At 44.1% G+C, this 23,962-nt stretch overlaps 1 protein-coding gene across 7 annotated transcripts in view; it reads right to left on the reverse strand.

The window, feature by feature from the left end:
• The window catches only part of Clybl (citramalyl-CoA lyase), a 199,588-nt gene that overhangs the window by 174,644 nt on the left and 982 nt on the right, over positions 1-23,962 (reverse strand). The gene's annotated exons all lie outside the window — the stretch shown is intronic.

Below are 23,962 nucleotides of genomic sequence, written 5' to 3' on the forward strand. Positions count from 1 at the left end.
AATGTACATATCCCAGGATCCTGCAGCTGCTCACGTGGTCCTGTCTACCCCAGGATCACTGTCAAGCATGTGCAGAGCCCTCCATCTTGGGACCACTGTGATCATGAGTCATGATTTATAGAGAAGGATGTTAGGATGTTCTCTTCAACTCCAGGACCTGGAGGAGGGGATGTTGGATTAGCAGATTTTACCACACAGAAAAAGGGCAGTCTCACAGCAAAGGGTCAGTGTAAGCAATAGTGAAGAGTCAAGAAAGAGCTGGGGCGGGGGGTGGGGGGGTGGGCACGGGCTGGGAAAGTGGCTTAGTGGTACAGTGCTTGCCTAGCATGCATGAAGCTCTGGGTCAATTCCTCATTATCACATAAACAGAAAAAGCCAGAAGTGGTGCTGTGGCTCAAGTGGTAGAGCACTAGTCTTGAGCACAGAGAAGCTTAAGAACAGTGCCCAGGTCCTGAGTTCAAGCCCTAGGACTAGCAAAAACAAAGGAAGGAAGGAAGGAAGGAAGGAAGGAAGGAAGGAGGGAGGGAGGGAGGGAGGGAGGGAGGGAGGGAGGGAGGGAGGGTGGGAGGGAGGGTGGGAGGGAGGGAGGGAAGAGCTGGGGTCTCCTCCTAGTGAGATTCTGCACATGACCAGAGGGACAGGGAGGTGGGATGGGATGGAGATGATTCCGGAAGGATGCATAGGAAACCACACAGCCATGTAAGTTCTTCCTCTTCAGTGCTGGGAGCTAGTGAGGTTTTGGAGGAGGTCAATGAGATGGATCTGTCACATAGTTTGTCTCATTGGCAGTGGGAGTAAAAGTAGATGCACAGCTGAGCCTTCCAACTCTGCCCTGAATCTCCTCCCCCTGCTCAACTTCTTTTTCATCAGGAATCACAGATACTTGGCATCCATCCTAGGCAGTGGGGGCTCACACTTGCAATTCTAGCTACGTAGGAGGCTGAGATGTGACAACTTCAGTTCAAAGCCAGCCCAGGTAGACAAATCCTTGGGACTCATCTCCAGTCAGCAAGCAAAAAGCCCAAAGTGGAGCCGTGGCTCAAGTGGTAGAGTACCAGCCTTGAACTAAAAAACTACGCAAGAATATAAGCCTGAGTTTAAGCCCTAGTACAGGCATAAACAGACAAAAAACAAAAAACCATCCCCAGAACACTTGGGATATAAGACCTTTGTTGCTGTTTCTGCTTCATATATCTCCACCTTTCATCATCTCTCAATGGCAAATGAGTAAGACTGACCTGGAAAACGCATCACATATATATCTACAGAGCTGCATCACCTTCACGACATGGCTTTTAAGGGAACTGCTATTCTTCACAGGCTGCACCTGGGCTATCAAACAGAAAATGGGTGCCAATGGGTAGCATTTTAGTTAAAACTGGTTTCCGCATGTCATTGTCTCATGCTTGAAGAGAGCTGGCATGAACAACAAAAGGGTGCTATTAATAGCACAGTGCAGAAAGAACGAGTGTGGAAAACTTAAGTGAAATTCTGCTTTGCAAAACCCACTGCTCAGTGCCCAGAAGCAGGGCAGACTGTGCGGGATCTGTGCAAGGCCATGGAGCTAATAAACCCTCACAGGACCATGTGGTCATCCAAGCCAAGAGTCATGTCTCCAGGATTTTCTTCACTCACTGTGACAGTTTATATATTTAAGCACCCTAGATAATTTTAGGAATATAGCTCATCTATAATCATTAGCAGTTTTTTCTTTAATTTGGAAGGTTGAATAAATTTATGAACGAAATATTAATGTAAACATATGTACAGCTCCTATTCAAATATAAAACAATTCAAAGACCCAGTTGCAGATGTAAAGTCATGTGACATGTAAGACAGAACTAAAAAAGAAAAAGATACTTTGATACATATTAAAGAAAAACTACTGTTTGCTAAAATCTACTTGTGAAGTAAGGTGCTGTTGGCTCATGCCTGTAATCCTAGCTACAGCTGAAGCTGAGATCTCAAGATCAAGGTTCAAAACCAGCAGAACAGGAAAGACTATGAGACTCGTATCTCCAATTAGCCAGCAAAATTCTGGAAGTAGAGCTGTGGATCAAGTGGTACAGTGCAGTCTTGAGCAAAACAACTAAGGGAAAATGCCCAGTCCCTAAGTTCAAGCTCCAGTACTGGCACCAAAAAAACAAAATTTAACAACCACAAACCCCATCCCTACTAGTTAAACCTACTAATATGTTTAATTAGTATTAGTCCAAGAAAGCAGTGAGTAAAGCCTATCTGTTCATTGACTTATCAAAGGAAGCCCTGAACATCAGTGATGGTGCCATATCTTTCAAAACACAACCTTATGATGATGTCGTAGGCCTCAGGCACTTTTAGCTGCCTTATCTGCTCCGGTGGACTACATAAATGGGCCTCTGATCCCTGACAAGGCCCACCAATGACATCGCCAGCACAATGTATGGCCAGCCAGTGAAGCCGCAGAAACCCGAGCTGACAGGAAGACTGTTTCACATCCAAAGAACAATGGACTATTAGTTTTGGCATTCCATGACCAGTTTACCTATGGATTCTTCGTAGAAAAGAAATAAAATTGAGGGGAGCAGAGCCAAGAAGGGTTGACACGTATGCAGAGCTTTCTGAACATTCAGTGGTGTTGAGATTTTTGTCCGAGGACTTGAAAAGTTAAAGGCATCGCCTTGCCAATTGTGAGATGCCCTCTCTAACACAGACCACCCACAACTACGGATTTTCCATCTGGTGAACAAAACAGACAGCTCCCTAATTATTTTTAAAAAGGATTTTTCCCCCCTAGCATACTTTCTTTATTTGTCTGTGACCTGGACCTTAATGGAAAACCTGGTACATGCCAACTTCATTTCTTGTAATGAAACATCCTCTTTTATTGTTTTTACTGGGTCTTTTTTTTAAAGGCTCTAAGATAGAAATTATTACTCTGAGAGCCAACACACCAAGCCACGAAGACAATTCCAACCAACAACTGTTTTCTCTGAACAGAGAATATCTTATTTAAATATTAACTACTGACGTTTTCTCTCACAAGCAACAGGATGGAAATAGGAGGGAAATTATTTTCAATCCTTCTCAACTGGGCATCCATACTGCTAGTGTCAAAATCTATGGCTTTTCCAACAAGATGGCCACCTCTGCCAAAAGCATGCTCAGAAATGCCAACTGTAATTAAAATCTGGCACCTGTCTTGGGCACCAAATTTGCTTCTAATATCTCCATGTTGAAATGTGTCTCAGCTTTGAGAGGATGTATGATGCTTCTTGCCCTCTGCCCTTCGGAAAAACACTCGAGTGGAAAAAATTGACGGCTGTTATCCCGAAAATTACTTTTTTTTTCATCTTCACTATCCTAAATCTTCCCTGATTTCTTTCTATGAATCTTGTTTAATTAATCCCAAGAGAATCTGCATACATTCCCTTCACACATTTAGTTTTTATAGACCTCAGAAAAAATAGGCACCAAAATAAGTTCCACCTATCATGGAGCTGTGTTTGGGAGAGAACTGTAGCTCTATATCAGTGGGTTTTACAATTATATAAGTTTAGGTACTATTGAATTAGGGAGCTGTAGGTTGGAGAGGGGCTTCCCTAAAAGGTTTTAGTGTGTGTGTGTGTGTGTATGTGCACGCGTGCGCGTGTGTGTGTGTGTGCGTGCGTGTGTGTGTGTGTGTATGTGCACGCGTGCGCGTGTGTGTGTGTGCGTGTGTGTGTGTGTGTGTGTGTGTGAGAGAGAGAGAGAGAGAGAGAGACAGAGACAGAGAGAGAGACAGAGAGAGAGAGAGAAAGAAGGGGGGAGGGAGCGCACATGTTGGTGGACGTTGAACCCAGGGCTCATGAATGCTAAGCACACATTCTACCACTGAGTTACACCCCAGCCCAGGACCAATAAATCCTGACTTGAGATGTACACTGTTATAGTCTCTTTAATACCCTCTACCCATAAGCCTGCAGCCCAGTTACTTTTCGTTGAGCCAGGGTGCTAAGGCTTGCTAAGACTTCGTATTTGCCTTTTTTAAGAACTGGGTTGCACTTCTAAAGAAGGAACCCCCTTCTGATTTCTCTTGTAACCATTTAAGACATTGGACACCTGACTCTTCTTAGGTGAGGATGCAGTGGACTCGAGGCTCTGTGTGCTTGAATCTACTGTGTATCTTGGCACCACACACATGCCCAGTGGACTGAGAGGTCAGCATGAGCAGATGGCCCGCAGTCCCCTCACTCACCTCAGTATCCCTGGGCATAGAAGGCCCAGTACAACAGAAAGACAAACTGCCTGCCTGTCTGACTGATAAGACAAGATGCCTGTCCAACCCTACTGGAAGACTAGGTTCTTTCTTTATATTACAAGCTATGAGGCCCCGTCAGCTTTGTTGGGGGAAGTAGTGAGGCTTGAACTCATGCCTGCTTCCTTGGCTTTTTCATTCAAGGCTGGCATTCTTTCATTTGAGCCACACCTCTTTCAGCTTTTCCTAGTAACTGGGATAAAAGTCTCTTGGATTCATCTGCCTACGCTAGCTTTGAGCCGAGATCCTCAGAGCTCAGCCTCTTAAGAAGCTAGGATACAGACATGAGCCATCAGTGCCCAGGCCTAGTAGCTTCTATGATCAAGAGACTTTATAAAATCCTCCTGAAGGCCAAAAAGATGTCCTCTCCTAAAGCCTGGTATGGGGTGCAGACAGATGGTCAGTCTCAAACACCTTATGGTCCTTCAATAACACATCTTCCCCACCCTGAGTTCCTGGATCAGAAGTTAGAAGCAGCATGGTAGACTACTTAAGGGATGAACATATTTACTGTTACATACAGAAGATACATAAAGGTAGCACTTCATTTAGGACAAGGTCTTGATGTACTATTTGACCAAGAACTTGCTTCTTTCCCAATGGACAAAAATATTATGAATGGCAGCTGGGACCTCAAGAGCACTCACAAAAACCCATCAAACCCCACAATGTTCCACAGTGCCCATTCTTTGCTTGTGGGAGAGCGAATCCTAAGTTTAAACTGGGGAATTTATTGGCCTCCTGAAAGAAGAAACTGTTCATTCAGAGAGCATAACCCATATGCACGCATGTGTGCATGCATGGCAAGGCTCCACCAGCGTTGTCTTCTCAGCCCCTCCTTTGAGGGGCTGTTGGCTCTAAGACAGCACACATTCTGTTAGGATCACTGCTAAAACCTCTTAGCTAGCACAAAGACTGAAACATAGGAGGTGGTTAGTAAACATCTGTTCGCATTATTTTGTGAAATGAACAGGACATGTTCATAATTGTGTATGTGTGTGGATGTCTCTGTATTTGTATATGTAATAGCACATATATTTTATTAATTCTGGGTAACTAACATTCTCAACAATTTGGGAAAAGTAAAAAGAAGTCAGGCTGAGGATGTAGCTCAATTGTAGAGCACTTGCCCAGAAAAAAGAATGAGCAAGCTGAGTACTGGTGGCTCATGCCTGTAATTCTAGGTACTCGGGAGCTGACATCTGAGGGCCGTGGTTTAAAGCCATACCCTTAACTCCAATGAACCACCAGGAACCCAGAAGTGGTTGCTGTGGTTCAAAGTGATACAGTGCTAGCCTTGAGCAGAAAAGCTCAGGATGGCATCCAGAAACTCAGTTCAAGATCCATGACTAACAAAACAACAAAACAAAAACCCAATTAGTAAGAAGCTTAAAGAAATGCAATGACAACAACTCAATCATATAAAGTAAGAGCTCAACAAGTGTAGGTGAATAGCATCACTGAGCTGACTTCAACAAACGGATAAAATCTGGAATTAGCTTCTTTGTATCCAAATTAATGTTTCTGCTATGTTTGAAAACTATGCTTTGGAAATATGGATGGAGGTGCAGGCATATGGACATGTACTCATCATTCACACACATGCATGAACACTGTATGTGAGAATTCCATAGTTTATATGTACTTCATTCTTCTGCAACTTTATTTCTTCTTTGCTTATCTTCCTGAAAAGACAAGAAGTACACTGGAGTGCCTGGGTTTGGTGGAAATAGCTTAGAGCAACAACAGGGCTTGATCTACCCCACAAACCAGTTCTCAGGATGCTTTCCACTCAGAGAAAGAAGTGGCTTGCTCCTTCCTTCCTTCCTTCCTTCCTTCCTTCCTTCCTTCCTTCCTTCCTTCCTTCCTTCCTTCCTTTGTTCCTTCCTTTCTTTTTTTTCTTTTTGACAGTCCAGGGCTTGAACTTAGGGCCTGGGTGCTGTGCTTCAGCATTTTTGCTCAAGGCTAGTGTTCTTCTACTTAATCCACAGCTCCACATCTGGCTTTTTGCTGATTAATTGGAAATTAGCATCTCATGGACATTTTTGCCCTGGCTGGCTTCGAACCATGATCCTCAGATCTCAGACTTCTGATGAGCTAGGATTACAAGGTGTGAGCCACTGGTACCCAGCAAGAGTGGCTTTAATTCTTCCATTCAACCATAGTACTTTCATGTTCAAGCAAACACATTGTTAACGGGGAAGCTCCACCACCTTGGCACCATACCAATGTTAACCTCCTGAGTTCAAACCCCAGTACCATCCCCCAAATTTATTTTTCAGTGCCAATCATTCTACCATTGAGCTATACTCCGGTACAATCTATTTTTTGTTCACTAATTCTTCTGATACCTGAAATCTGCTCTTAAGCACTATTAGCCAGTAAAAATTTCAATTGAGCTAATGTGCATTTTTAAACCCTTTCTTTAAAAATAACTCCTAATTTCCACTACTTTTAGAGTATGTAATTCAGATCCAGGCATGGTAGCTCATGTCAGTAGTCCCAGAAATCCAGGAGTCTAAGACAGAGCATCTGTTGAATGTAGGAGCTCAAGGAGAAATGAAATGTGACATCATCAAAAAATAAAATAGGGCTGGGAAGGTGGCCTAGTGTTAGAATGTTTGCCTAGCAAGCATGAAGCCCTGGGTTCGATTCCTCAGAACCACATAAATAGAAAAAGCCTGAAGTGGTGCTATGGCCCAAGTCATAGAGTGCTAGCCTTGAGAAAAGAAGCTCAGGGACAGTGCCCCAGCCCTAAGTTCAAGCCCCAGGACTGGCAAAAAAAAAAAAGCATTAGTTGTACGAGTGCCAGCTTATGAGTACAATGAATCTTGTTATCCCTTTAACTAATGATTTTTAGTAGGGAATTGGGCACTATGAGTGATATATTGTATATAATTTGGATTTTGCATATTAGTTTGAAGAGTAATTTTTACTCTAGCACAGCCAATAAATACAAATCAAACTTTGTCTCTGTTGTGGTAGACAACAGAGACTATTTTTGCCGAGTTCTTTCCGTTTCCTGATGCTACTAATTCTTTTTTGGGTTGTAGGGCTTGGACACTGTCCCTGAGCTGCTTTTTACTCGTCTAGTGCTCTACCATTGGAGCCACAGCTCCACTTCCAGTTTTTTGGTAGTCAGTTGAGGATGAAACTCATGGACCTTCCTGCCCAGGCTGGCTTTAAACTGCAATCCTGATCTCAGCTTTCTGTGTAGCTAGGATTACAGGCATGAGCCACCAGCTCCTGGTTTCCGGTGCTACTATTTCATCAGGTTTTTGTTTGTTTGTTTTGTTTTTGTCGGTTGTGGGGCTTGAACTCTGGGCCTCGGAGCTGTCCCTCAGCTCTTCAGCTCAAGGCAAGCACTCTACCACTTGAACTACAGCACTACTTTTGGATTTCTGGTGTTTTATTGTAGATGAGTCTCATGGACTTTCCTGCCAAGACTGGCTTTGAACCGCAATCCTCAGATCTCAGCCTCCTGATTAGCTAGGATTACAAGCATGAGCCACCAGTGCCTGGCTTCATCAGGTTTCTTGAGAGCCATATAGTTTAGTGGCCAGCCATGGATTTGTGCCATTTCATATAAAGATTTTAGAGTTTCCCTCTTCTGTAGCTCCCTTCTTTTTGAGATTTCCCTGTATAGACTGCATTAATAAAACCTGCATGGGGTCTCTTTTTGCGTGTGCTGGTCCTTGGGCTTGAACTCGGGGTCCGGATGCTGACCCTGGGCTTTTGTGCTCAAGGCTATCATTCTACAACTTGAAGTGTAGCTCCATCTGGTATTTTTTGGTTGTTTATTGGAGGTAAAAGCTCATATACTTTCCTGTCTGGGCTGGCTTGGACTGCAACCCTCATATCTAGCCTCCTCAGTAGTTAGGATTATAGGCATGAGCCACTGGCACCCAGAGTGTAAGGTATTTTTAGTACCTGCTATTAGAGGTGCTGGATTCAAGTAGAATCAGGCAGAAACTACAGGGAGGGTATCTACCAGGGAAGATAATACAATCGATAGCAGGAGTAAAGCAATCAAATTACCATTCATGGGAACTACCTTGTAGTTACAGCTAGCTACAGCATTACCATGGTATGACTGAACCATAACTTACTTAATGATTCCCCAATTCATGGGTATTTTAAAATAGAATCCTTTTTTGGGGAGTAATATAAAAGAATTCTCTTTTCCAAAGGTATCCACACTAAATGGCTGATGTTAGGACTTGGGAAAAAAATGGCTTAAATCCAGAGTGTGATCCTGATTCTCTCCTTAGTCAGTGTGTAAACTTCAGCAAGATTCCTGGAATCTCATTTTTCTCATCTGTAAAACAGGTAAAGGAACACTTTCCTAATGATCTGTTAGCCAACATAATGCTCAGTGCTGGGCCTATGGAAAGCGCTCAAGAGAGTATAGTCTTCCCCAAGAATAGGATTTAGCAGAGGGCAAAGATGGGGTTAAGATCAGCAGTACAGGGCAACTGGGGACAAGAGGGCTCAGCTGGAATGGGAGGTCACAGGGGAAAGGTGAAGGAAAGAAAGGAGAGAAGAAAAAAGAAAGGCCAAAAATAATGTCTTTGAACTAGGTAAGATTTCATCAAACGCTTTTCTTGTTCAGAACTACTTTAGTAAAAACCTGTGAAACTAGCAAAGTTCCCCTTGCCAGCACTCTCCGGACTCCAGCCTTCCCCTTTTAGCACACTCGGAACCATCTGCACCCCTGCCAGCCTGGGGCCTGTGTGATAACTGGTCCTATTTTTCAGAAAGCATACTAACCAGCAGCCCTACTAAAACCACCCTCAACTGCAAAAAGAAAACATGCCACGGTCACATGAATGCCCACACTGTAAGTGTCTCCTGAATAAAGAAGTGGACATAAGGAAAGAAAGAGAGGCAAAGGCCAATGAAGCACCAGGATGCACATGGATGAGGCACTTTACAGTGTATCAGGACAATATCCCTCTCAAAAGGCATTGTGTAAGGGGCTCAGTGAAGGTTAAGGTTAAACAGTCATATCACAAACCACTTCAAAAGCAAGGGTGAGGATTTGTATCCACCATCCAAATAGCATCTACTTGAGGGCGCTTGGACACCCTCCCTGACAGGTACACAAGGCTACCTATTACACAGAGAAGCCAGGTGTACAACTCCAGGAATATCTCAGCCTGGGGCTAGGAGGGGACTCTGCTGTACATGGCTTTTTTGGCCACACAACTAGAGGAAATTGTACCTGACTCTACACAGGTGCATTCACAGAAGTTGTCTTTAAACTAATAAACATCATCTTTAAAGAGAAAGGCACTGGCGCATAGTCTTCACAAAGAACTGAACTTAAACCAGGCACCTGAGCAACTGGGACCAAGGCCCAGGTCTGCATTGCTGGGATAATAACTATCTCTTGGTTTGCAGTCACATCACCTGAGCTCTGTCCCATGTGCACTTCCTGGAAACGAACAGACCTTGGGATAAAGGATGGAAATGTTACTTTGGCTCACACTTTATTGGTGGGAACTACTTTCAGACACCCCTGAGACTCAGGAGATACACACCCACTGCCAGAAAAGGCCAAGCAGTGAAGGCTTCAGTGCAGAGAAGAGCTGCAGAGGGATCTATCTCTCTTAATACATCAGGACCTAGAATCGTGAGGACCAATCAGATCACATGGCAATCCAAGTAACACCTCTACCAACTAAAGGAGGTGGGAAGCACAGGCAGGTGCGGGCCGGGAGCACTTCTGGGAACATTCTAGATATGCATCACTATGCTCAGATCGATTTTTGGATGCTTTTCTCAATCTACAGAACAGGTTTCTAAATTCTCACCTATTCATTTGGTTTTCTTCAGGGTTTCAGTTAAAGAACAACAGGAATACTGGAGCTGGGCTGGTTCACTGTCAGGGATACTGGTCACTCCTCAGAACACCACATCCTGTCCCCACATCAGGAGCCCGCCACCCTAGGATCCAAAGGGAAACTGAAAAATGCTTCCTTACTCCTCTGGCCCCCAGACCTCGGCCTGCCACACCCTTGCGTCAGTTTTGGAAGTATTGGAGGCACAAGCAGCAGGGACTGGGCACCAGACACCATTTCTAGATTTCCAGGCAGGAATCTCCCTGCTAGCTATGCTGCTTGAAACTATCATGGTGGTGGGCTGGGAAGGTGGCTCAGTGGTAGAGCGTTTGCCTTGCATGCCTGAGGCCCTGGGTTCAATTCCTCAGCACCACATAAGCAAAAAGAAAAAAGCCAGAAGTGGCGCTGTGGCTCAAGTGTTAGAGATTTTAGCCTTGAGCAAAGAGCTGAGGGACAGAGCCCAGGCCCAGAGTTCAGGCCCCATGACTGGACCCAAAAACAAAACAACAACAACAACAAAAAACTATCATGGTGATATATGTGTTTTTCAATGAACACTACTACTGCTGGGTGCCAGTGGCTCACATCTGTAATCCCAGCTATTGAGGAGGTTGAGATCTGAGGATCAAGATTCAAAACCAGCCTGGCAGGAGAGTCCATGAGACTTTTTTTTTTCCAGTCCTGAGGCTTGAACACAGGGCTTAGGCACTGTCCCTGAGCTTCTTTTGCTCAAGGCTAGCACTCAACCACTAAAGCCACAGCACTACTTCTAGCTTTTTCTTTTTCTTTTTTTTTTTTTCTTTTGTCGGTCGTGGGGCTTGAACTCTGGGCCTGGGCGCTGTCCCTCAGCTCTTCAGCTCAAGGCGAGTGCTCTACCACTTGAGCTACAGCGCCACTTCCGGTTTTCTGGTGATAGGAGTCTCACAGTCTCTCCTGCCCGGGCTGGCTTTGAACCACGATCCTCAGATCTCAGCCTCCTGAGTAGCTACGATTACAGGCGTGAGCCACCAGCGCCCGGCCTGGTTTTTCCTATTTATATGGTACTGAGTAATTGAACCCAGTGTCTCATATATGCTTGGCAAGCACTCTACCACTAAGCCAGCCCTCCAATTAATCAATCTCCAATTAATCAGTCTCCTCATCTCCAATTAATCAATATGCCAGAAGCTGAACTGTGGCTGAAATGGTAGAGCACTCGCCTTGAACAACAAGCTCTGGGATAATACCCAGGTCTTGAGTTCAAGACCCAGGGCCAGCACACACGTACACACACATACAAACAGAAACTATTTTACTGCTAAGCACCAGTGGCTCACGCCTAAATTCCTAGCTACTCAGGAGGCTGAGATCTGAGGATTGTGGTTCAAAGCCAGCCCGGGCAGAAAAGTCCATGAGACTATTATCTCCAATAAACCACTCAGAAAACCAAAAGTGGCCCTGTGGCTCAAGTGGTAGAGCACTTGCCTTGAGCTGAAGAGTGAGAGAAAGCTCTTAAGCCCAGAGTTCAAGCTCCACAACCGACAAAAAAAAAAAAAAAAAAAAAAGAAGAAGAAACTATTTTACTTAGTTTTCACACTAAGGGACTGCCAGTCTTCCTAATCTACGACATCAGAAACAGAAGCACCACTACCACAATAGTGAGTCATAAATACCTGGCCATTGTGTCACCTTTTATAGACAGATGTTTCACAGGACTTGTCTACCACACTTAAAAGACACATTTGTAATTCTGATAACGTAAGACTTTAAACTATATTACAAAATCATTGCTGTTGGGGCCGAAAGCTCGAGTTTACAAGCCTGTTCTGCCTTCCTGCTGGCCCTCTATGCTTATAAATGACACCTTCCAGTGTATTAAAGTATGAGAGGCAGCTAGTCCTGAATTCTCAGGCTGCTAATGGTTTCACATAAAATGAGCTCCTGTGATTTTATTGCCACCCTGGTGCAATGTCACAGGTGAGAAGCGGCCGGGGAAGGACGGGACCCTCTCTTATTTCTGGCCCCTGACTTCTCTAAGCACAAGAAACTTTTCCACTCAATAGTTCAAATGAATGCTACAACTCCCCAGACTGATAATTAATTCAAATGAGCTCTAGTGTGTTACCTTGGAGAATCAGGAATAAGTCACCAAACAGCCTCTCTGGAGATAGAGGTGATGTGAATTCACTTCCTAAATTCACAACTATAAAGCTGATTAAGTCTGATCCTTTATAGTTAAATATTCACATTTGATAGATATAGTTGGTCCTGCATATGAGAAATAAGTATTGGAAAATATTAAACTTCATATTCTAATCAGATAAGCTAGACATTCAAATACTTTAAACATGCCCACAACACAAAGATTATTTTAAGTTGGAAAAGTAATCCTGTTAGCAATACAAGCAAAATGGTCCCCATGGGTCTATAAACTTAACATTTTACTACTTCTACGTTTATATGAATTTTTAACACCATGTGACATGCCAAATATAGCACCAATCAGCTGCTTTTGAAAGAAACCAATGCCTAGAAGCCTTTACAACAGAAAATTCATGAAATCACATGTTCAGATATTTCTGTTTGACTATTGGCATTGAAATCGACTGTCAGGTCTAAGAGATTTTATCTACATTCTTTTGCCTGAAAAAAAAAAACAAAAACAAACGTAAAAAAATTTCAATTTTCAAAAGCCATTGACTAGAGCCAGGCACTGGTGGTTCACACCTGTAATCCTGACCTCTCCCTCTCTCCTTCCTCTCTCTCTCTCTTTCTCCTTCCCCCCCTCCCCCAGTGTGAACAAGTGGTACCAAGCAAGTGGTAGAGTACTATCCTTGAGCAAAAAAGCTCAAGGACAGCACCTATGCCCTGAATTTAAGTCCCAGGACCAGAATAAACAAAAGAGCAGTTTACTAAGAAATAATAAGTGCTTTTTCACACACACACACACACATGAACTTGTGCCATTTGAGTGACAGCTCAAGCACCCTACCACTTGAACAACAGCTCTACTTCTGGCTTCTTTAGTAGTTTATTAGAGATAAGAGTCTCATAGACTTTCCTGCCCTGGATGGCCTTGAACTGCTATTCTCAGATCTTAGCCTCCAGCGTAGCTAAGATTATATACGTGAGCCACTGGTGTGCAGTTCCCAGTATCTTAAAAATAGAAAAGGTAGCCAGCTGTGATGGCACATGCTTGTAAGCCCTTCACTTAGAAGTATGAGGCAGGAGGACCATGAGTTAGAGGCCAGTCTAGACTACATAGCAAAATCTTGTCTCAAAGAAACAGACAGAAAAGATAAATTAACTTTCAGATGCCAAAACTTATGAAAAACAGTTCAGTATGTCAGACTCTAACTAGTTTAAAAACTTTCCAATTCAAATGAAGCAAAATTCCATATAAATGGCTTACATAAAAAAGCCTTCTAAAACAACAAAATTTAACTTAGAACTCGCACACAAGAAGCTTTCCTTTTTTAAGACCAAACATCTTCCAGGATCATTTGTCACAGGCTTAGAAGTGGTGAAAACCAAACCAGCTGCCAAAAATTACTTACTTTGTAGGACAAAGGACTAAGGATGTAACACCCACTAACTGACCTACGGGAAAATGCAGGGTTAATTTATTCTGCATGTTTTTGGTTTTACTTTCTGCTAAAGTAAGACTCATCACCACATTCAACTTTTTCTTCATGAATTTTATCTTAACTTAAAAAAAATAGAGACAAAGGAAAGAACATAAGAAAAGGACGCAGTGGCAAGAAAGAAAAGGAAAAACAAATCAGGATTTCTGAGTTAGACATTTATACTATCCTATTAATTGTACCTCTGACAAAAACATCACAAGTACTTTTCCTGTTTGTTCCTGTTTTTATTTTATGGTAAGAGTTGGGAATGGGATCCAGCACTCAACTACTGCGCTACTATGTATGCCCAGATCATGTATACTTGCTCCCTCTTGAAAGTGTAGGGGCTGAAACTGGAATGATTACAACATTTACTGTGTACTTGACATTTTTTATGCACACAGCAGCTTTTGGTCCTTTTCTGATTCACAGGCAGCAGTACAGAGCCAGACGGGACTGTAAGCCCAGAGGTAAGTCCTCGTGGAAGCGCAGCGATGAGCCAGCGCCGAGTCTCACATACAGAAGTCCTTTGTAACTGAAGCTCTGGAATGTCATCTGTCTTAAATTACATCCACCTGGGATTACATTCTGATGACCAATGCAGCAGAATACTGCAACTTGAAAACCTCACTTTTTTGGTAATTGACATTTAAACTGTTTGAAGTTTCTCATTAAGGCCTCTTCACAAATCAGCTGCAGATGTAGGAAGCTAAGTGTGCTGTCCTAGAGAAATGAAGTCACCTGAAAGCTGCTTGCAACAACAACTATTTAAGTGCTGCAAGTACAGTAGAGGAGGGACCCCTGCCCACCCCGACCTCCCAGGCCGCAAGGTTCGTTTGGAGTGGAATTCAAGTAAGACAAGCAGCAAGAGCTGAAAAAACATGGAACTACCCTCTAGACCACAGTACACAGGGAAGGCCCTGATGGGGGTAGACGGACAGTACACATCTACATTGGTTTCCTGTTGCCCACAGGATGTAAATTACAAGTCCCAGGCAGGCCTGCCTGCTCCTCAGCCTGAACCAGCCCACCTGCTCAGCCCCGTGCCCTACCCGTGCTTCTAGGCAGCTCACACCCTATCGCATCCTATCTGACTTTTGCACACGTGGTTCTCTCACCAGCAGAACACCCTTCCCTATCCTGTCATCCTTTTTTTTTTTTTTGTCTTTTGTCAGTTGTGGGCCTTGAACTCTGGGCACTCTACCACTTGAACCCACAGTACCACTTCTCCTGTCATCTTTTAAGGTCTGCTCAGAAGTTGGCTTTTCCGGGAATGGTCCAGATGCCCGATAGTCGTCCCACCTGGGCATTCCATAGGATTCTGGATGTAGCCCTGCCTGCATCACCACTTGCAATGAAATTTCAGTCCAGTCACTGTTGCTGACTATCTGCACCCAGACAATGTGGTAGAATTACTCTGCTCCCCTGGGTGTTTCTCCCACCCAGCCTTAGCCTGGATGCATCTTAGAACGGAGGTGAGCCAGCACAGAAAGATCCTGGAACTTGCTCCCGTCGCCCCTCTGAGAAGCTCTACGCAGAACCTGGAAGGGACACCATTCTCATGCTTTCCAAAAGTATGCATGCGCTGTGTCTAATAAAAAGAAATGTGTCATACATCTCTCTCACTCAAAAACATTACCACTGATATGTTCTAGAACGTTTTGTGTGACAAGCTGTTCTATGAAGTAAATACTTTCCCACACAATAAAATCCTGCTGGACAAAATAAATGCATTCTGCAAGAAAAGTTCTGTCCTTACTAAAATAAAAATCAAGTTTAAAAACATTCAGAAAAAGAGAAAGCCTACATCAAGCGGCAAACCATATGGTTGTGAAGATAAAAAGCTGAGTTTCTCATCCCTCATTAACAATAATCCGGGAAATATTAACATTCTTTGCTAATTCCCTCCAAACAGTGTACTAATTAATGAAACCCACCTGTGCCCACGGTGCTGTTTCCATCTTCCTAAGTTGCTCTGTGGGCTGGTGCCTGGAATCCGCATTTCACACATGAAATGTTTGTGGAGTCTAAAATCTGCTAATCCCTGCTGGTCACTGGCTAGTTGCTAACACTCAGTGCCCAGTGGCTCCCATACAGAGCTGGAGTTCTCCAGCTGGTTTCAGAAACAGCTACTTAGCAGCACAGCTCCACCCAGGTGCTGAGAGGAGACAGGGATGAGGAGACTAGCACCTGGCCGACCAGTTACCTGTCGCCCAAGGGGCACCAAACAAACTGCAGAGAAGACCCAGTGGGGACTCATGCTCCACACAGGCTGTGGACTGGCTTGAGAAGAGACACTCAAAAGCCAAGTGGTTAGTAAGTTCTTAAGCTATGCCCTGGTCACAGGGGTATGGGTATGGGTGGGGGGACTGATGAAAAAAACAAAAACTGAAAAGGATGGAAGTCAATGCTACTTTGGGTCCTGGGAATCTTCAGCCCAATCTTCATTGGGCTGAAAAACCATGGCTTTCCCCGCTTTGCAATACTGGGATCAACGCTTGAATGAAAGGCCTTGAATGCTAGGCAAGTGCTCTACCATAAAGTTACCGCTCAGCCCAAACCACGGCACTCTGTCTCTGTTATGTCTGTCTATCCATCAGTCTCTCTCAGTCCCTCTCTTTCAGTATGGGGATTGAAATGGAGAGCCTTGACCCCTGCAGCCACGCCCATGCTCCTTGGGTTCTGAGTTTCAGATAGGGTCTTGCACTTCAGCCTTGGCTGTCCTCAGACCTGGATTTTTTGCCTCACCAGTAACTGGCCCCTAAACCATAGCTATTTTTTTTGTGCGTCTTTTAGGTGCTGAGTTGGTCCTAATTAGAGGCAGGGAAGTGTGCCCTTAGGAGTTACAGGTTTGGCTAGGGTCTTCCAGAGCAACTCAGGGCTGGGTAATGCCACACGCAGACAATAAGGGGTCCTGTGTACCCAGAACTCAAATGAGTAAACCAACAATGTTAGCCAGTACGTACAGGAGACATCTCCTATATACTTTTGATAACTCTTTCCCAGAGAAGCGAATATTGAGGAATCTGAAAACAGCCCTGGCCTGTGTTCAAAAACTCAAGCCAAGAAAGAACCTTCAGCCTTGACATCTTCAATTAGCAAGAATGTTTAGACAAATCTATAATCTGGGAAAACATACACACACCCACACTTGCACATAAAAAGTTTGTTTCCCCCCCTCTGCAGTGGAACTGCCTCTGCGCCCATCTGATGCGCTCATTCTCCGATTCCTCAGCCCGTGCCTATTCCGTGCCAGGCACTGTGCTGGGCACAGGCACAAGGTGAATTGGTTCTCCAGTTGTAACAGGGAAACAGACATGTTCCCATCTGAGGATAAGCTGGGTAGGTGTGAGGAAGCACGGGACGCTCCCAGGAAGCACAGCGGGCAGGAAGAGACTGTGTCCTTGGACCCAGGTAGTCATCTTCTCCCAGAAAGAGGCTTAATATTTCCTGTTGTTAGTGCATGGATGAACCTAGAAAATATGCTAAAGGAAAGCAGCCCATCACAGATTGGCACATACTGTATGATCCTATTTGTATGAAATATCCAGACTATTTCATAGATAAATGCTGAAATTGACAGGGGTTGAGAGAGAAGGTGGAATGGAATGACAGACTCAAGCCGAGGACCTGGTGGCAGCTCCTCTTTGGGGAGAGGGAACATGATGAAGGTGCCATCCCTTCTGAGGACATAGAGACAGAGGAGCAACACCATGTGAGCATACAGATCTCCTACCATGGCAGGGAAAAGCAGAAAAAACCAACGAAGTGCAGAGGTTTGGGAGATGATCCAGTGGGAGTACATGCTCAGCATGCTTGAGGGCCTGGGTTCAATTCCCAGGAGAGTTGCCGAGGAGGGGGAGAGCACAGATTGTACTGGTAAGTTTGGGATAGAGCTTTTTATCGTCTTCAAGGTCTAATCAAAATGAGCTCAAATGGACCAAAATAACTCAAAGCTCAAAACACTATTTTATAGTTCAGAATTCTCCAAACTCTTCTTGTTTCAGGGCAGTAATTCCTTTCTGGACAATGGAATGCTGACTTTTGGGGGTTGAGGTTTATAGAATAATGAGGCCAAATTCCTGCTGTCATGAATATTCAGGGGGTGGAAAGGGGCAGGCAGACGATCACAAATAAATACAAATGACTGGTGGAAACAAGGCTATGGAAAAAACATTAGGCAGAGGGGGGCAGAGCACAGAAGCAGTGGCTGATGTGCTGGAGTGGGGTGCTGGGTGAGCAGGATGGTAGGTAAAATCTCTCTGGTGAGACTCAAGGGATAGAGTGCCCAATCACCAGAGCAGCAGAGGCAGCCTGGAGAGCAGGCTGGAGCTCAGAGCTACTTCTTGTTAGAAACTTTTAAAGGGATGGTTTATAGGGCAGATTAGAAATATTTCTTTTCCCATCCATGTGTCTTTGATTTGCCTTAAAAATGAACAGGGAGAGCGGCTCTGTGTAAGGGGTAGTTGCACAAATGAGTTAGCTCTCCTGTTGCTACAGCGCCCTCCAGTGTTTTAGGGCCAAACCACACGAGGCATAGGATTGATTGGGGGGGAGTGCCGTTTTTTTATCCTATATTTTTGCTTTTGGCCCCCCAATAATGTCAAAGTATTTTCCTTCTCATAAAAAAGATAGAAATTAAATAAGAAAGCAAATTGAATGTAAGTGCTTTTACATAAGTCTGCACTATTTCCAAACCAAAATGGCACAAAGTACCACAGTGAGCTCTTATTGATTTTTTTGGTTGGTAATGTGGTGGAAATACTTGGCTGTGCACTTGCTAGGCTGGTTCTGTATTACTGGAGTCCCTGCAATAATTTTTTTTGTCGGTCATGGGGCCTGAAACTCTGGGCCTGGGCGCTGTCCCTCAGTTCTTCAGCTCAAGGCGAGTACTCTACCACTTGAGCCACAGCACCATGTCTGGCTTTTTCTGTTTATGTAGTGCTAAGGATATGAATCCAGGGCCTCATGCACGCAAGGATAGCACTCTACCACTAAGCCAACTTCCCAGACCAGCAATGATGTTTTAATGGCCACAGAAGTTTTTATTTTTAATTTTTTTTTTTGTCGGTCGTGGGGCTTGAACTCTGGGCCTGGGCGCTGTCCCTTAGCTCTTCAGCTCAAGGCGAGCACTCTACCACTTGAGCTACAGTGCCACTTCCAGTTTTCTGGTGGTTTTATTGGAGATAGGAGTCTCACGGTCTCTCCTGCCCGGGCTGGCTTTGAACCGTGATCCTCAGATCTCAGCCTCCTGAGTAGCTAGGATTACAGGCGTGAGCCACCAGCGCCCGGCTGGCCACAGAAGTTTTTAAAAAGCAGACACTGGTGGTTCATGCATGTAATCCGAATTACTTAGGAGGCTGAGATTTGAAGGTTGTGGTTCAAACCAACCCAGGGCAGACAAATCCAAGACCTTTATTTTCCATTAACCAGCAAGAAGTCAGAAGTACAGTGTGACTCAGGTGGTAGAGTCCCAGCCTTCAGTAGAAAAGGCTAAGCAAGAGCACAAGGCTCTGAGTTTAAGCCCCATGCTCCAGTGCTGGCACAAAAAGTAAAGAAAACGTTTTTTGTTTTTCTTTTTGTTGGTCATAGGGCTTGAACTCTGGGCCTGGGCGCTGTCCCTCAGCTCTTCAGCTCAAGGCTAGTGCTCTACCACTTGAGCTACAACGCCACTTCCAGTTTTCTGGTGGTATACTGGAGATAAAAGTTTTATAGCCTTTCCTGCCCAGGCTGGCTTTGAACCGAGATCCTCAGATCTCAGCCTCCTGAGTAGCTAGGATTACAGGCGTGAGCCATCGGTGCCCAGCAACATAGCACTATCAATTAGGACAGTAAAGGAGAAAATGTTCTCTTAAATTTTCCAGTATTTGTGGTTCTGAAAGCTAATATTAGCAAAGTACTAATATTTGCAAGAACTTGGCAAATACAAACCCCTCTTCCTTCTTAGCCAAGTCACAGCGAGAGGAAGGCGGCATCCTGACAGACGGGCCCGTGCCAAGTCTTCTATTAAAATCTCAATGCGACCTGCTTCCATTCTTTTAGTATTAAGGCACACCTCTGTCAGTCTCTAAAGCCTAGTTAAGAGAAAGATGTTGCCTGGAGTATCGTTCAGAGCGAGCCTGCTAGAGGGGTAAGTCTTTCTTGGCCACTCACAGGATGCTCCAGCTTGGGTCAGAGTGCCAGTGGAGGCAGCAGGAGTGAAGGGAGGTGCCAGTGCTAACAGCCAGGGGACAGGCTTCTTTCTAGGTGTGCAGCTGCCAGATGTACAACCAGTCAGAACTCTGTTGCACAGGCCTGTGGCAACTAGGAGGTGCAGATGAGCTTCCAACAGGCAACCTGCAAGCCAGGGATGGATCAACTTTTTTTTTTTTTTAATCAGTTGTGGGACTTGAACTCAGTGCCTGGGTGCTGTCCCTGGTCTTTTGTGCTCAAGGTTAGGGCTCTACCACTTGAGCCATGGCTCTACTGCCAGCTTTTTTTTTGAGTAGTTTATTGGAGATAAGAGTCTCACAGACTTTCTTGCCCTAGCTGGCTTCAAATCAGATGGTCATATCCTGTGGATGTGGGATTTGAAGCCAGTAGCTAGAGTTACAGACATAACCCCCAAGTCCAGCCAGAGTGACTTTCTAGAAGGTAATTTGATAGCAAGCATTAAAGAGTACCAAATGCCATACCCTTGACCTAGCAAGTTCACATATAAACTCATCTCCGTGGATATAATAGGGGCATCTATACAGATCTGTGGACAGGGACATTTACCTCTACCTTTTCCAAGAAAGAATATATGGTTATATAATATGTATAGTGTGAGTGTGTGGGTGTGTGTACACACTGTGTGTACTGATATGTGGTATAACAAGAGCATCACCAATGCTGGGTTGTTAAGTCACAAACTAAAATAGACATCACCTTTATACTAAAAATAAAAAAAATTTTTTTAAAAAGGTGGATAGCAATGGTTCATGCCTGTAATCCTAGCTACTCAGGAAGCAGAGATCTGAGGATTGTGGTTCAAAGCCGGCCTAGGCAGAAAAGTTCCCATGAGATTCTTATCTCCAGTTAACCACTCAAAAACTGAAGTAGTGCTGTGGCTCAAGTAGTAGAGCACTAGCCTTGAGCACAAAGAGACTCAGGGACAGTACCTAGGCCCTGAGTTCAAGCCCCACAACTGACAAAAAAAATAGACACAGGACAAAATCAAGGCAGCTAAATTGAAAGCTATTTTAAACCTGGTTTATAAAGGGGAACTGAAAAAAGGGAGAAGGGAGAAAGGAAAGAATGAATCTCCATTCTGAGCCTTTTATTATCTAAGTCATTCACCAGAGTTATTTAACTGTCTTAGTCCATTTTGTGTTGCTATAACAGAATACCACACCCTGAGTAATTTCTATGAAAAGTTACTGATTACTAGGTGTGGCAGCATATTCCTGTAATCCTAACACTTGGAAAGCTGAGGCAGGAGGATCACAAGTTTAATACCAGCATGAGCTGCATAGTGACAACCTGTCTGGCTGGGGAGAGGGAAAACTAATGAAAAAGGTATTTTTTTCCACAGTTCTAGATGCTGGGAGACAAAGATGTGCCAACAGCATCTGGTGAGGGGCTTCTTGCTGTATCATCCTTCAATGGCAGGTAAGACAGTAAGAGAGGGCACCTGTGGCACACGCTTATAATCTGAGCTACGTAGAAGGCTGAGAGCCAGAGTATATGGTTCAAAGCCAATAGGAGCAGAAAAATCTAAGAAAAATTATACATCCACAATAACCAGTCAAAAGCTGGGCTGGAGGCATAGCTCTAGCTGGTAGAGCACCAGCTGACCAAGTTCAAAGCCCTGATTTCAAATCCTGTTATGGGGGTAGGGTGTCAAACTCACTTTTATAACAAACCCATTCCCATAATAATAGCATTAATCCATTCATAAGACACAGCCTTCATACCTAATTACCTCTTTAAGGTTCTACCTCTCAACACTGTTGCTCTGGGGATTAAATTTCCAACACATGAGCTCTGGAGGGACACATTCAAACCAGAGCAATAAGCTATAAAACAGTCAACCAACAACACAAAATAACTCAAACCTGTTTGAATCACAATGGATTTCAAATCATACCCGTGTGACCCATATGACAACAAAAATACCATTTCCTCAACATTTCCTTTATTGCCTAATAAAATTCTAAACTTAACCTGCTGAGATCACAAGTCATGTGGAGCAGAATAAACAAGCAAAGTGTAACAACAGAACACAGCTACAGTTGTATTCAGGGGTAGGGAAAACATTGTTTTTCCAATTACCAACTCTTCACAAAATATTTCATTATATTTACTGAAGGCCCACCCCCACCCCAAGAAGCCCACCTTCTTCTCCGGGTCTTCTTGGAAACCTGTATCCCTAAAACTTTACCTGGGGACTTCCCCATTGGTGGGGAGGGAGGGGCACTGCAGGGAGGTCATGCATAAATTGGCAGCTCCTACTTTAAAAAAATGAATGAATTTAAAGAAAATACAAATAAACAGCTTGGCACTGGTGGTTCACACCAGTAATCCTAGTTACTCAGGAGGCTGAGACCTGGAAGGTCAGAATTCAGGGAAAGAAAAGTCTGTAACTTTTCCTTGAAACAGCCACGAAAAAGCTGTGCTGGCAGTATGGCTCAAGTGGTGGAATACAAGCTAAGAAAACTCAAAAACACTGAGTCCACTCATCACTCTGGAGATTCCCATGACCTCAAGAATGAGCCAGAAACAGCTTAGGAATAAGATAATGGATTCCTACCTATAGACAAGGACTGAAAAAAAAAATATATATATATAGACATCACACAACTCAGTTGAGAAATGTGCAGAAGATGAGAACAGATTACTTCAAACAATTCAATAATTACATTCAGTATTCCTAGATATTTACCCAGTTGATTTGAAAATTTATGTCCATACAAAAACTTGTGTTATAATATATACTATATATTATAAACAGATCAGGCTTTTTCATAAACAACAAAATGGAAACAACCCAAATGTCCTTCAATAATAAACTGTGGTACATTTATATTCAGCAACAGAAAAGAATGGCATCAAGCCACAAAAAAACATGAAGGAATTTCACATGAATATTTTAAGTCCAAGAACCCAATCTACAAAGACTACATATGGTGTGATTCCCATGATGTGACACCCTGGAAAAAACAAATTACAGACATGGGAATAATCTGGCTGGAATGGCCAGGACTAGGGAGGAGGGCATGGGTGAATAATTGAGTGCCACAGGATTTCTAGGGACTAAAGATTTGATACACTACTGCTAATGGTAGATATGTAATATTGTGCATTAGTCAAATTGCAAAGCTTAAGATTTTCAATTTAAAAAACCATCTGGGAAGTAAAGCAATCTTTTTTTGGGGGGGGGAGTCCAGTCTTGGGGCCTGAATTCTGGGCCTGGGCGCTGTCCCTCAGCTCTTCAGCTCAAGGCTAGCACTCTACCACTTGAGCCACAGCACCACTTCCGTCTTTTTTCTTTTTGCTTATGTGATACTGAGGAATCAAACCCAGGGCCTCATGTATGCAAGACAAGCGCTCTACCACTGAGCCACCTTCCCAGCCCAAGTAAAGCAATCTTTAAAATAAACCAGAGCATCTAAGTGTGTTGCCCATGCCTGAAACCACCTCACTCTCACAGGCAGAAAAAAGGAATGCTAGAAATGAGAGGAGTCTGGAAGACTAAAGGGGGAGCAAGTGCACATAAGTACAGTCCTCTGGGACACACACTTTTTCCAATGGGGAGTGGTGATACAAATGCATGCTGGAGTTTGGTGAAGGCACCAGGATCCATGATGAAGCTTTGCAAAGCTCAGGACCTTGATAAGGTGTGTGTAAGGTGTGCTGAGATGGAGGATGTGTGCTAGGGAGTGACGAGCACGGAGCACTGGGTGAGACAGTGATGGAATGCACTCACTGTTAGGTATCAGAGTTAGTGATGGAGTATAGTCACTGTTCACAGGCCACAGAATCTGAAGGAGCCAAGAACTTAACTCTGCCACTACTGGCCAGAGGGCTGTGAGAGAGAAGCTTAGCCTCTTGATTCTGCTGCCATAATAAACATGACTACCTACTTCTTCACACAAGGGTCAGAGAAAACAAATGATACTGTGTGTGCCAATAGTCAGCAAATGAGCAAATCTAGGCCTGTGGTTCTCAAGGTGAGGCTCAAGGGCACTGGTGGGTCTCTGAGACTCTTGTGAGGG

This window comes from Dipodomys merriami, unplaced genomic scaffold, assembly GCF_024711535.1.
Source record: "Dipodomys merriami isolate MVZ:Mamm:240054 unplaced genomic scaffold, mDipMer1.0.p SCAF_6, whole genome shotgun sequence".
Classification (NCBI taxonomy): Eukaryota; Metazoa; Chordata; class Mammalia; order Rodentia; family Heteromyidae; genus Dipodomys; species Dipodomys merriami.